Genomic DNA, 15,004 nt, shown 5'->3' on the forward strand with positions numbered 1-15,004 from the left:
AATCTGTTCATTTTAAACCAACCCAGGTCTAATAAACTCGGGCCATATGATTTTGGACCAGTACAAATTTAGAGCTTACACATTTTAAAGTGAACTAGATTAAAGACAAATTAAGTTGATGAAATGAAAGTCTGAAAAGTTTCAGGTTTTCCTTTTCTCATTCCGTTTGGAACCTCTTTACTCTGCCATTGAGATTTGATTAGACATAATATTACTCCATGATATAAAACTTAGGTGTGGCAAACGGGCATGCCTGTCCTGTTTAGGCCTATTCTGCAAAAACCCGCAAGAAAATGAGGCAGAGCAGTGCGGTTACAGATAAGGGTGTGGGCTTAAAATCTTGGCCCTCCATGCAAAAGAAGTGAAGGCAAGGCGGGCTAAGCCCGCGGACACTGCAATTTTTAAACCTAAAAATATAAAATTTATGTTAATGCAGGTGTCAGCAAAAATCTGCATAAAAAACAGGTCGGGACGGTCACACTAGAGGACAGGGGCCTAAAACCTTGGTCCGCCCCGCATAAACGTGCGGGCAAAACAGACTTGCCCAGCGTGCCGGACCCATTTTACCACCCATAATAAAACTATGTTTAAAAATGCTTCTTTTGATTTCCCATTGGATGTGATTGACGGTCAAACTCTGTACATGGAATAAAATTCATTTTTGTAACACATCACTAGTTTTATACGACTGTGATTGCATCGATAGTTGTATGTGGTCTAAAATGAATCCAAACTTGTATGAATAGGGATCATGTGTTGTTAAAAAGTACATCTTAAAATGCCCCACTTTTCGTTTATGGCATGTGTGTACTTCAACAGGGTGTAATCTCTAGCTGATTTTGGGCTCCCGAAGGACATCACATGTCTCTCTCTTTTGAGATCCAAATTGAATAATATGTTGCCTGACACCAAGAACAGAAAAATGAGTAAGATCAAGTTTCTTGCATCATGGATTGATACTGATGAAAGGGTGAAATACGACCGTGTTGAGTTGAACAATAATGAATATTTGAAAGTTAAGTGGAGAACATATCACTGTAGACTAACAAAGGGACCGACCGAGTTTGATGCGACAATTTCTAGATTTGTCAATGACATAAGCAAATGTTAAAACGTCTATAATCATCTAAAAATGTTTAGGTTTTGTTATTTATTTTGTTTTGTTAAGTTATATGATTGTCTGTCTAAAGTTATGTTAATTGTCATGTGTTATGCTAATTGTCATGTGTTAAGTTATGTCCATCATGCAATAATGGAAGTGACAAATTGTTATCTTATAAATTGTGCAGTGCAAATGTCTAAGTAACTATACACATAATATACAAATAATACAAAAAATGAGAACAATGTCTACATATATACCCAACGGGCTAAGTGTGCTGCATGCGATTCTAAAGTATAAACCTCACCATCTGGGTTTACCAAACCCGTGAGGTTATTCATAATGACTATTATCATCTGTAGACACTACTAGTCATATGCACCATGTGGAGGAGGTGGAGGCGACCATACGTCATCAGAAGGTCCCGTAGCATGAAAATGTCCACGTCATCTCCATGCTCAACACGTGGAATGATGCAAGAGTGTGATACAATAAGGTACCACTCCAAGTACCCATACACAAAATTAGCAGGGAACTAAACTTCCATTACACGATATTTAATGGCACGAGAATTGCTGATAACATTACCAACAAACCATCTATTAATGCCCTCATATGGAATAACAGTTATTGGTTGTGGGATGTCATGAACATACCCAAACTGCTGCAGATACCTCTCAGGTAAGTGTCTAGCCACTAAGGTTTCCTATCACAGATAATCACAAAAAAGTGAAGTGTCATCGAACTCCTTATGTACTATATGGTTTACGTAGTGTTTCTAGATGACATCGTCTACAGTCAACACATCCATCCTCTTCCTCTATTCCATAACACCGCTTGGGTGTGCATTCCTAGACTTCCATCTCTGGGCGCATGTGTAGACAACAGAGGTAGCAATAACCCATCTATCACAAATGGAGGGGAAATGCTCGTATATCCAACACTGCACAAGAACATAGGCAAATCAAGAAATATCATATATAAGAACCAAATTAATAAGTAAAAAAAATTCTCATGAAATAGACACGTATAATCGGCAAGCAGCCTAGTCTCAAACACAATTGTCTCTCCAAGTGAAGAATATAAAATAGTGAATACAACACATCCCTATGGCCATTTGACATGGGCAATAGTACCTAACAACTACATGTACTTCACATCAATATATAGTATGTAGTTATCTCATACAAGATGTAACATGAATACCCTAACTGTTGCCTCATACATAGATTGATGCACAAGATCGCCATACCTATCTCAGAGCCAAGATAGGCTAAAGTGAGCACCCCTATTAACCTTAAATTCCTTTATCACACGCTCCTCAGTAACTCCAAATTCCTGTATAGCTGTAATACATGCTAGCTGCCAGCCAATGAGAGGAGTGGTGAAGAAACAACATGCCAGGGGAAATGGAACAGAGAGGAGACGTAATCCAAGTTAATCGTCATCTCAACAAATAAAATGTGGAAGGAAGATGTCTCTTATGCCATCGCTAAAAAAGGATACCAATAGATGACCGTTGAGCATCGTTAATGAACAATCCACCAATAAAAGGAGACCGTAATCTTCGAAAATTTCCATGACCTCCCGTGGCATCGGGGCATCTAAGAACTTCTTCAATATCCCCCCGTGGGTAGGAACCTTCAATGACAGTCGATCCTATAACAAACAAAATAAAAAGCATCAATTATTTTCAACGTATCAAGAATAAATAAAGTCAAGATCAACATAACATATGCATACATCTCCCTTCCATGGTTTGAATGCTACATTATTTACATATCCATTAAGCACAAAATGGTCACTAGGCCCTCGAGGAAACCATCATCTGTGTGTACAAATGGCTCTATCAAAGTCGGAGAAGTAACCTCTATATCAAACGAAGGAGTAACTTTCATATCACCCGTAGTAAGCGAAGTAACCTCAGTATCATCCATAACAAACGCCTCAGTATGCGATTGAGGAGTAACCTCTGTATCAATCAAAGCATCTGTCTCAGAATGATGTGGCACCTTTGTCTCATCTGTCATCTGCATGTCTTCTTCAAGTGCTTTATGGACATCCTCAACAACTGGCTCATCCACCAACACCAGATAAAGCGGGGTGCGCGAATCTGCTCTGCTGCCATCCACCTTCTACGAGAATCGATTAGGACTACTCTTACCTCCCGAATATACAATTCAACGGCGTCACCACCTCACTGTAGCAGTTGCAGCTCTGTCACGCTACAACAATTGCAACACTGTAGCGCTGCCTAGAAGCAATTATGTCGTTTGATCCTCCGGTCCTACTGCAAATACAAAATACGATGCAATTTAAACTATTGAATTTTGTAAGAATTCAAAAAATTTCATTGTTTTCTCGTTTTTTAAATAAAATTTACGGTTAACCTAAGCAACATTTGTTCACTACTAATTTTTTCAAAATTATCGGCATAAATACTTGTATCTTTCCCAGCTTTTTCTAAAAAATTCGTTAGAAAACATGCATTTTTTATTTATTTATTTTCAAAATATCCTATAGAAAACATGCATTCTTATCAAAAATTTCAAAATATCTAGTAGAAAGTATGCATTTTTATGGAATATATCCAATAAAATGCATGAGAAACATGAGTTTTTATCATACATTTATAAAAAAACTTATTAAATTCATGTTTTTTCCCAAAAAAATCTGGTAAAAACACAAAAATTGGGTAAAATTAAATACTCATTGGTGATTGATTAGTGGTTTGAATGAAAAATATGGTATGTATGAGAGTTTTTTAAAAATTCGAAATATTACAATAGAATAATAAAATGAATTTTTATAGTATTTCACAAGATTAATACGGTAATAGCATAATATCTTAGGAGGTGTCAAGTTAGTATGGGGTGATAAGATAAAATTTCAAATTCTTCTTGTTAAACTGACCCAGGCCCAACGAATTCTTATCATATGATTTTGGGCCAGTACGAATTTAGAGCTTACAGAAGGAAAGTGAACCAGATTAATGAGTTTCATTTTGGCAATTTATTTTCACACCCATATACATTCTTACAAACCCGTTGTGAAAAATCTAAAATACTCCTATATTTCGGATATGCATATCTGAAGATACTTAAAAGGGTAATTTTTGATATGCATCTCCGAAAATACCTCATGTTTTTAGAAAAAATGTGTCTTTGAATTTTTTTTTTTGGAAATGATTGACTTCGAAGATGCACATCCGAAATAACCCTTTTTGGTCTTGAGATTTTTCAATATGCATATCCAAGAAAATTCAGTATTTATTAAAAAAATTAAAATCAAGGTGAATCAATTGTATTAAAAGTATAATTAATTGTATTAATTAAAATATATAATTAAATATATATTATATAATCAAGATGTATAATTAAATATATATCATTTTAATCAAAATATATAATTAATTAAATATTTAAATCAACACAGAAAAAAGTTAATATAAATTAAAAATAATAATGCTTATACAAAATTATTTTTAACATTATAATTTCATTAATTAACAATATTACTCTAATATTATTTTTATTGATTAAAGGGTTCCTCATTGCACCCTTAATATAAGAGAGTTCAAAGTTTAGTCAAAACACACCAAATGCATAATGTTGTAGTCATTTAAAATATAATTACTTTTATAATTGAAAAAAATTTATGACAAATAAATTATTACAAAATTAAAATTTTATTTAATCTTTTTATTCTTTATTTATAACAATTTGTATTTAAGTTAGTCTTTATTAATAATAATTTATTTTAATTATATTATAACTATAATATAAATAAATATTTTTTAAAACTACAATTAAAAATTAAAATATTAGAATACTTTGGATATGATATCCGAGTTAACCAATATCTCAATTTTTTTTTGGAAGGGTTTTTCGGATATGCATATCCGAAAAAACACCTGACATTTTAAATTCCACGTTTAAAAGAAAAAATTAAAAAAACAGTAATTTCAGATATGCATTTTTGAAATAATAAAAAATGTGATATGAGTGTCTTCGGATATGCACATCTGAAGAGTATTTTAGAATTTTTAGAAATACTTTTTTACCTTAAATGAATTTAGAAAGAAATTCTGTTTTTTCTCATATAGAAACTAAATTAATAAGTTGTGACCCAATTCTTAGTCGATTGTGTTTGATTTTTATTTAAAGATTACTAGAACATAACAGTGAATAGAATAAATATATTTACTAATAATAATATACATCAAATCTAGAAGGAATTAATAAAACTGATTAAAATGAATGTTTACCCAAATAAAAATACTATTTAGTCAAGTTATTCTTTTTACAGTCTCAAATTAAGTAAATGAGAAATTAAGATGATGAAAGGAATGTCTGAAAAGTTTTGGGTTTTTCCTTTTCTGAATTCGTTTGGAATTGGAACTTTTTGACTCTGCCATTGTGAATAGATTAGACTTAAGATTACTCCATGATTTACACCTATGTTTAAATGCTTCTTTTGATTTCCCATTGGATATGATTGATGGTCAAACTTTGTGCATGGAAGAAAATTCTTTTTTTGTAACACGGCACTAACTAAATCAAGCATTATATAGACATTAACTAGACAACAACAAAACTTTCTGCTTTATTATCCAACTTTATGTAACATCCTCCCTTTATTTCGTTCCTTAAAATTTATAATAGCACAAACTTTAAATATCGGCATATGTACATGTATACAGTAATGTCATTGTGAAGATATGCGTTATGCTAAGAATTTTTTGTTTGGAAGATTAAGTCATTCAGTTTTTAACAGGCTTAATTGATAATTTTTTTATCATCAAGACTCATGCTTTGCTCGTGAAACCCCTACCTTCCATCAACAAAATCTACTCTATGGTCGTACAAGAAGAGAGTAATAACATTGCTTTGTTACCTAAACCATATGCTATTTATGTTATTGAAGATTCTAACACTTTGATTAATACTTATGATGCAAGAAATTTTTATGGTTGTGGTAAGTATACTGGCTATAAGAAGGATATTCAAATTAGTAGTCATTGCCATTAAATGGTGGCAGAAACACTAGTCTAGTTTTTTAGGGATTTACTAACACAAATGCCATTAATGATACTTTGTGGAACAAAAGGAATGTCTTTGATAGAAACCAACTCATTTGATCTACTAATATCAAGTGTATACATGCATTCTTTCCAATACACATAATCTTCTCCCTTGAAAAAGAGATTTATTATACACATAATTTGGATTTCCTTACACATATTCACAACTTTTGAAGTCGCGAATCGAAAGATCAGCTCTGAGGCTAATTATTGGATTGAATATGGGCGTCAAATGGTCTGAAGAGGGGAGGGAAGGGACTAAATAGACATTTCCCAATATTGTTTTCCAAAATCAGAGTTAAAAAGCACAGGAGCAGAAAGTTAAAAGCATTTTAAAAGAGACTATGCAAACAAATTGATGTACATATGAATTCAATGACAAACACGCGGTGATAAATCAAATTATAAATAATATGATAATTAATCCAATTATATTCAAACAAATTCGTTTTAATAGAATTTAATTCATCACGTAATGACAGTCGTCATTACATGATTTTTACTAGCAAATTTTGATGGAATCAGAGGAATAATGGGCAAATGTCAAGCTAAAATGTGAAGAAATTGAACAAAATTGCAAAAGAGTGAAGAAAGTGGACTTAGACAAATTGGATTAAATAGATGAATAAAGAAGACACTTTTGCTTATGGTTTTCACGCGTAGCGATGCATCCCATCGTGGCTCGATGTATCCCATCGTGGCGCATATGGAGCGACAAATTTTAACACATTTTACAGCTTTATATATAAGATGCAGGTTACTTCTTTAGGATTCTGAATTTGAGAGAAAGTGACGACTGAAGATTATCAAAGTGGTGGTTTTGAGGGTTTTGGAAGCTATTGAAGACCTTATTCTTCTTTGATTTTCATGTTCTCTCCGTCTAAACTCATGGTAATTGTTGTAATCCCTATGAGTAGCTAGATTCATTAGATTAGATCTTTTTAGACAAAGCTTCTTGTACTTGTTGGATCATATGGCTATTTGATGTTAATTGATTTATTTTATGTTATTTTATTTATTTAATTGTCCTTGTGTTAATTGTTTTTTATGTATTGACGAATGCATGAATTGATATCAAATGAGTAAGGTTTTCTGACAGTTAGTCCACCGATATGATCTAGGGAAATTATTAAACTTAGTAATTAAATAGGAATAGGTAATTATAGGTTGTAGCTTGTGAATTAACGGAATTAGAACACCGAATTTAACTTTGAATTTTCCTAAGGAATTAGGAAATTATTGTCTAGGTTAGTGAGTTGTACATCAAAGAATTGGGTGCAGTGACCGTGTTAATTTGTCGTAATACTTTAATATATTAAAGATTTGGTTAATGCACAGTTCATCAACAAGTATGAGAAGGGAAGTTGAAAGAAGATCTAATCGCTTTTAGTAATTGAAATCAACTCTGTTAATTTCTAGTTTTTATTCTCGAACTGAATAAGTCTGAACCCCCCTTGTTAATTACTTATATCCGCACGTAGTTAACTTGTTTAAATTCGCAATCCCTGTGGAGATGAATTTTATTTATTACTTCGACGATACTAGTATATTTGCTATAATTGTCCATCAGCTATGAACAATAAAATTTAGCTACATGTAAACTAACAAACAAATAAAACTCAAGGACACGAAAAAACTCAATAGGCTGCAAAACCTCCAAGATCTACTATCATGAATTGATACACCTTCTAAGAATCTAAGTACTATAGGGTTTCATATGCAACGATATTCACTCGAACCTACCTGAATAAACTTGTATGAGTCATTGAACTTGTTGGATGAGTTAGACACTCCAAAACCTCTTGGAGGAGAACTTCTTACTTCCATACTGAATGTCAATCTCTAAATATCCATAACATAATTCTTGTATCTAAAAAAAAATCTTAATAAGAAAATTAAAGCACCTAATGAATCTCCTCACAACTGGATCTCACACTCTCTCCTAGAGTCGAGTAATACTCATTAGTGGTGTTTTTTGGTTTGTGGAATAAGATGAACTTTTTCATACAAATATCATACAACAACTTTAAAAACTCAAGAAATCAGCACTCAATTTTTTCTTAAAGGTTATATATATATATATATATATATATATATATATATATATATATATATATATATATATATAGAAAGGGGAGAGAGAATGATTTATCTTTTATATGTGCTAGAGATAAGGAAAAAAATTAAATAAGTGTAAAAATAACACTTTAAATCGAGTCAAATATAAAAATGATTAATCAAATCTAGTGAGAGAATGATTAAAGTCAAGATGAAAAAAATTAGATTTTAGCTTGATTGATTTGAGTAATGGTCAAGTGATTCGAATCAAACCAAAGTGTGATTTGAGTCACACTTCCACTGAGCAAATCACAATTGAAAAATTCTTTCATGATTCAAGTCATAACACTTTTTTATTCGACTCATAACCCATTTTTATTCGAGTCAAAGGAAAGTGTGAATCGAGTCATGACTCTAGTGCCAAAATCCAATTTCTATAACTTGCTCATTATTTGAATCATGCATTTGAATGATTGGAGTCATGTCTGCATAAGTTTCTTGATTCAAATCACAAGTTTTTAATTCAAATTATCTTACGTTGACTTGGGTCTCACTAAAGACTTTAGTTGGATCAGTTAGAAATATACATTATATAGAGACACATTTCATTAAATTTTCATGTCACTCATCTATAACGATCTATGTCATCAAATATATTGATGTAGTGGTTATCAGGGTTCTGTTACATTGTACGTTGGTAACGACAATTACGATGATCTCATTATTGATGAATGAGGTGAACCATGTTGTAAAGGAGAAATTCAAAGATAAATAGCATTTAGATACATGACTAAAAAATAATGATATGATTATCAATATATATTTCCGAAATGAGAGATTGTAAAAATATTTTATTATATATTTTATTTTATAAAATGTAGTAATATTATGTAGACATATATATTTAAATTAATTAAATTAGTTATATATTAATAGGGAGTCTTAAATGATTTAGTGATCAATTGAGTAGTAAAATTAATTAAATTTTTATTTAAATAACTATTTATTTATTATCTATTTAGTTAATTGATATGAGATGAAATACGAGTGGATGTATAATGGTTTATTTCGAGATAATTAAAACATAATGTGCCATAATCTAATATAGGCTATCGTCCTTAATATACCGAAATGATATGTGATTCACTATTTTTCTCATCTGAAGAGTATCGAGGCATCAAAAATACTTGATAGGGATGACAATGGGTAGGGTATGGACAGGGTACTATAATATTCGTTCTCATACCCATAATTTGAAAAAACCCTCGTACTCGAGTCCATATCTGCGTAGGCACCAACATGTATACTCGTGCCCCTACCCTATGGATGGCTATGTACCCCTACCCGCATCCGTTTACCCGTGTTTCTAATAAAAAAATTTGATAAATTATAATTTTTCATGTCATTTTAAGTTTTTAACAACATTAAAAAATTCAAAAATGTTATTGTTCTGTTAAGAAATAAACAAACACTTATTAGTGATGTATTAGTAAAATTGATAAAAATACATGTTTATATGATAATAAAAATAAAAATATCTAAATATATATAGTGCAGGTATGGGGCGGGGTGAGTACTAAGGTACCCGCACCTGCGCTCATACCTGCTTGTTTCAATGGGTAATTGTCCGTGCCCATTTCACGGGTTTTTATCATACCCGTTGTGGGTAATTTTTACGGGTACCCATTGAGGATGAGTAAAATTTTAATTCCTTGTACTTGATGAGGAAGAGCCTCCTTTACTAGAAAAAACTACTTTTTATGACAACAATTTCATCTTACATATCGAAAAACTAAGGTAAAATTCCTGAACGTGCCATATTTTTTTCTTAAAAAAATATATAATGTATTCCATTGTTTTTTTAAAAATAAAGGGTAAACTTATTCAGTGTACATGCTTTAAATTTCAACAGCTTCAGATTATGTTTTTATTTCATTAAAAATTGCGTCTTCCTGAATTTTTTATTTTTTATTTAAAAATACGTCATTCTCACCTCAGTTTTATTTTCAAACCAAGGTGAATTTGTTTCCATATATATATATATATATATATATATATATATATATATATATATATATATATATATATATATATATATATATATATATATATATATATATATATATATATATATATATATACACCTTGTAGCAAACAACACAAATAAAACTCTAATGAAACTCACTTAACAAGTGAGTCAACAAGAAAGCCCTAAACAACGAGAGCCATAAACACATACCATCTTCAATACAAAGATGATATTTGTTTAGAGCTCTTTTTTTTCAAAGATCCAAATCATTTTCTTTCACTTATTATTCAGAGATATGGTATGTCAAACATCACTCTACTCATATTGCTGTTGTTGTTGAGATCTGAAACCCTAGATATTTTATCTTATTATTGTTGTTTTTTAAACAAATTTGTGTTATAAGTTTATTGATGTTTTTTTTGTTGTAGAGATCCGTTAAGGAAACCCTAAATCCTAGTGGTTTAATATTCAGTGGCGGAAGTGGGGGTGGGGACAAGGGAAGGCCACGACCACCCTTTTATTTTATTTTTTTAAAATTTATATATTGGAAAATACGAAATCACCCTTAAGTAAAATCTAAATTTATATTCTACTCTTAGTTGAAATCAACCTTAGGTTAGAAATTACAGAAGATAAAAAAATTTCTACTGTTTCACAATTTTACCTTTCCTTTCTCTTCCCCAGACGTAACGGCACGACTTCGTCGTTATCCCCTTCGGTAGTTCCCTCCAACCTCCCTCCCACATCTGCTTTTCTCTCTTTCGCACTCGCTCAGTTCTCAAGATCTTCACCACCGCTATGTTTTGCTTTCTCCTTTTCGGATTTCGAATTTCACTTTTGGTTTCGGTTTTTGTTGTTTAGGTTTTTATTAATTGTGCGATTTTACGGTGGAATGAGGATTGAGGAGAAAATATATATTTGAATTATGTGTTGTGTATAGAAGTGTTTGAGTAGATTAATTTGGAGATTGTGTGTGGATTCTGAGTTTTAGGATTCTGAGTATTTGCTTTAGTATTGTAGGATTTCTATGCAATTTTAAGAGAGTAAACCATCAAATTTGGTTTATATTAAGTATTTGCTTTAGTATTTAATCTCTGTGTTTATAAACCACCAAATTAGTATTTGCTTTAGTTAGTTGTGCTTGGTATTCAAAATATAGTTCTCTTGTTTATGAAACTAATGAACATACTGGAACATTAATATCTACTATAAAATTGTTGTCTCAAATCTCAATTCAATTTTTTTCTCCTTGATCTGTATCTATTATGGATATAAGTATGATTTAAATGAATCTGCTACTGCCTTTTGTAGTTGTTTTTATCTTTCCACATTTATCACACTTGTAGAGAAGCTTCTAGTTTTGTTCATTTTAAGAGTTAGAAATAATTGTTAGTGAACCATAATTGTATGCATAAACATGCTTTCTGGAGTAAGAATATTTCATGTCTTCTATCCATGCATTTCTTAGAATAATAATTTTCTATCAAGTAAACTACAATTGATTTCATTTACTTTATAATTTTTTTCTCTTTTAATTTATATATGTTCTCTAAATTGATTTTTGGATTGATATTATAGGAAAATTAAAGATGAGTAATAGAAAAATTGATTCTTTTTTTAAGAGGAAAGCATGTGAAATTGAAAGAGAAGACATAGATGAAGAAATTATAATTCCGACAATTGAAGAGCATCATGGTTTTGAGAATCCAATAATCGAAGAGTATCATGGTTTTGAAAACTCCTTGGAACGCGATCCTGGAAAGCGTACTTTGATTTGGCAATATCCACCAAATCAAGTGGATGTAATACAAAGAGCTTATCTAAAATGGGGTCCATATCAAATTCATTTAGAAAGCTATCTTTTGTCCGGTAGCGATGATCATCCAAGAAGGTTTCAACACACTTGGTTTAGCATATTTCTCTCATGGTTAGAATATTCACCATCCGAAGATGCTGCATATTGCTTACCATGTTACCTATTTAGAAAAAAACCAAGTGGGCGTCCCGGATCACATGTTTTCATTTCTATGGGTTTTAGAACTTGGAAGAAAGTTAGGAATGTAAAACATTGTTCCTTTCTTAAACACATAGGGAAGGATCCTTGCTCACCACACAACAATGCAATGAAAGCTTGTCAAGACTTGTTGAATCAAGATGGTCATATTCGAAATGTTATTCAAGTGCAATGTTTGAATCAAAGAATGAATAATCGGCTACGTCTCAAGACTTCAATTGACATTGTTCGTTGGTTAACGCTTCAAGCTTGTGCTTTTAGGGGTCACGATGAAACTAACAATGATGAAATTGCAAAAGTTGTGTTGAAAAATGCTCCACAAAATTGCAAGTATACTTCACATCAAATTCAAAAAGAGCTCTTGCAAATTCTTTCTAGTAGAGTGAAAAAGCATATTCGTGAGGAAATTGGTGATTCCAAATTTTGTATCGTTGTCGATGAAGCTCGTGACGAGTCAAAAAAGGAACAAATGGCTCTTGTATTAAGATTTGTCGATAAAGTTGGTTTAATACAAGAGAGATTTTTTGATGTGGCACATGTTAAAGACACCACATCTTTAACTCTTAAGGAAGCAATATGTGATATACTTTCTCGACATAACCTTGATGTTTCTAACATCCGCGGCCAAGGGTATGATGGTGCTAGCAACATGAGAGGAGAATGGAATGGTTTACAAGCACTCTTTATGAAGGATTGTCCTTATGCATACTATGTTCATTGTTTTGCTCATCGATTGCAACTTGCATTGGTTACATCATCAAGGGAGGTAAAAACAATTCATCAATTCTTTGATAAGTTAATTTTTGTTGTCAATGTTGTTTGTTCCTCTACAAAGCGTCATGATGAGTTACAAACTGCCCAATTAGAAGAAATTTCATATTTGTTAGAGATCGATGAGATTGTAAGTGGTAAAGGGGTAAATCAAGTTGGTACTTTGAAACGAGCAGGAGATACTCGTTGGGGATCGCATTACAATTCTATTTGTAGCTTGATAAACATGTATGAAGCAACTTGTTCAGTTTTAAAAAAAAATTGCAAATGAAAGAGAAAGTTATTCTACACGTGGGGATGCTGATAGTTGTTATAATTACTTGAAGGCATTCGATTTTATATTTATTTTGCACTTGATGAAAGAAATTATGGGGATAACAGATATGCTTTGTCAAGCCTTACAAAAACAAAATCAAGATGTAGTTAATGTTATGCATTTGGTTCGTTCAACAAAGAGTTTTATTCAAGACTTCAGAGAAAATGGTTGGGATATATTATTTACTAAAGTGAGATCTTTTTGTGAAAAACATGGTATTGAGATTCCTGATCTTAATGATGTTCATTCAACAACAAGATTTGGACGCTCCCGTCTTGAAGAGAATCAAGTCACAATTCAACATTACTTTAAAGTTGAAATCTTTTTCACTACCATTGATAAATAGTTAAAAGAGTTGAATAGCAGATTTAGTGAGCAAGCAATGGATTTGTTAATCCTTTCTTGTGCTTTGTCTCCTAAGGATGGATATAAAGCTTTTAACATTGATACTATTTGTTCTTTAGTTGAAAAATATTATCCTATGGATTTTAGTGATCAAGAGAAGAATAATTTACAATTTCAACTCCAACATTTTCTTTATCTTGCTCGTCAAGCATCAAACTTGAATAATTTATCAACTATTCAAGAATTATGTTCATGTTTGGTTGCATCTGGACAGGCTGAAACTTACTTCTTGATTGATAGACTACTTCGTCTTATCATGACTCTTCCCGTTTCTACGACCACAACTGAGAGGTCTTTTTCAGCAATGAAAATTATCAAGACCAAGTTGAGAAACAAGATGGATGATAGGTTTCTAGGAGATAGCATGACAGTATATATTGAAAGGGATATTAGTGCTAGCATTAGTTCTGAGTCTATTATTGATGATTTCAAGTCACTCGGAACTCGTAGAGCATTATTTTAAGGTACTATTAAGTCATGTAATTCTATTTAAATATATTTTAACTTAAATGTTTTATTTATAATTCTATTTACATTTTATTTATAATCCTTATTTTACGTTAGCGGCCATCCCAAAAAAATTTATCTGGCTCCGCCACTGTTAATATTGTTGTTGTTTAAACAAATTTTTATTATATGTTTATTGATGTTGTTGAGACTTGTTGTATAGAACTTAAGATGTTGTTGTTGTTGTTGTTGTTGTTGTTGTTGAGACTTGTTGTATAGAACCTAAACCCTAGATGTTTACTCTTGTTGTTGTTTAAACAGATTTATGTAATAGGTTTATTGATGATGTTGTTGCAGTTTTGACCAGAGATTTTTTTTAGTTGTTGTTTAATGTAAGTTGTTGTTTTTGAATTGTTGATGTTATTGTTGTTGTTGTTGTTTAGTTGTTCTACTACCTAAAGTTATGAAAATATATATGTTGTGGTTTAGTTATTGTTATTGAATTAAGTTTTAGATTGATATAGATATTGAGTTTATGTTTTTTGTGATTCTTTGTGCAGCTCTCATCTTGTTCCATCGAGTTGAGTTTACTATATCTAATGTCTATTGTTTGTTTCACTAACCCCTCTTTGAACATATAACCTATTAAATTGATTTTGGAAATAATCATATGAAAAATTATGTTGTATTTGAACCTTATCTTACACTGATTAGTGATTTTCTAGCATTATTCAACTCATCATTTATCTCGTGTTCTTTTATGTTTAAAATCTCTCAAA

At 31.4% G+C, this 15,004-nt stretch overlaps 1 pseudogene; it reads left to right on the forward strand.

The window, feature by feature from the left end:
- Window positions 1–11,861: 11,861 nt before the first annotated feature.
- LOC131658004 (uncharacterized) lies at window positions 11,862–14,241 on the forward strand (annotated as a pseudogene).
- The last annotated feature ends 763 nt before the right edge of the window (window positions 14,242–15,004 follow it).

This window comes from Vicia villosa, linkage group LG3, assembly GCF_029867415.1.
Source record: "Vicia villosa cultivar HV-30 ecotype Madison, WI linkage group LG3, Vvil1.0, whole genome shotgun sequence".
Lineage (NCBI taxonomy): Eukaryota > Viridiplantae > Streptophyta > Magnoliopsida > Fabales > Fabaceae > Vicia > Vicia villosa.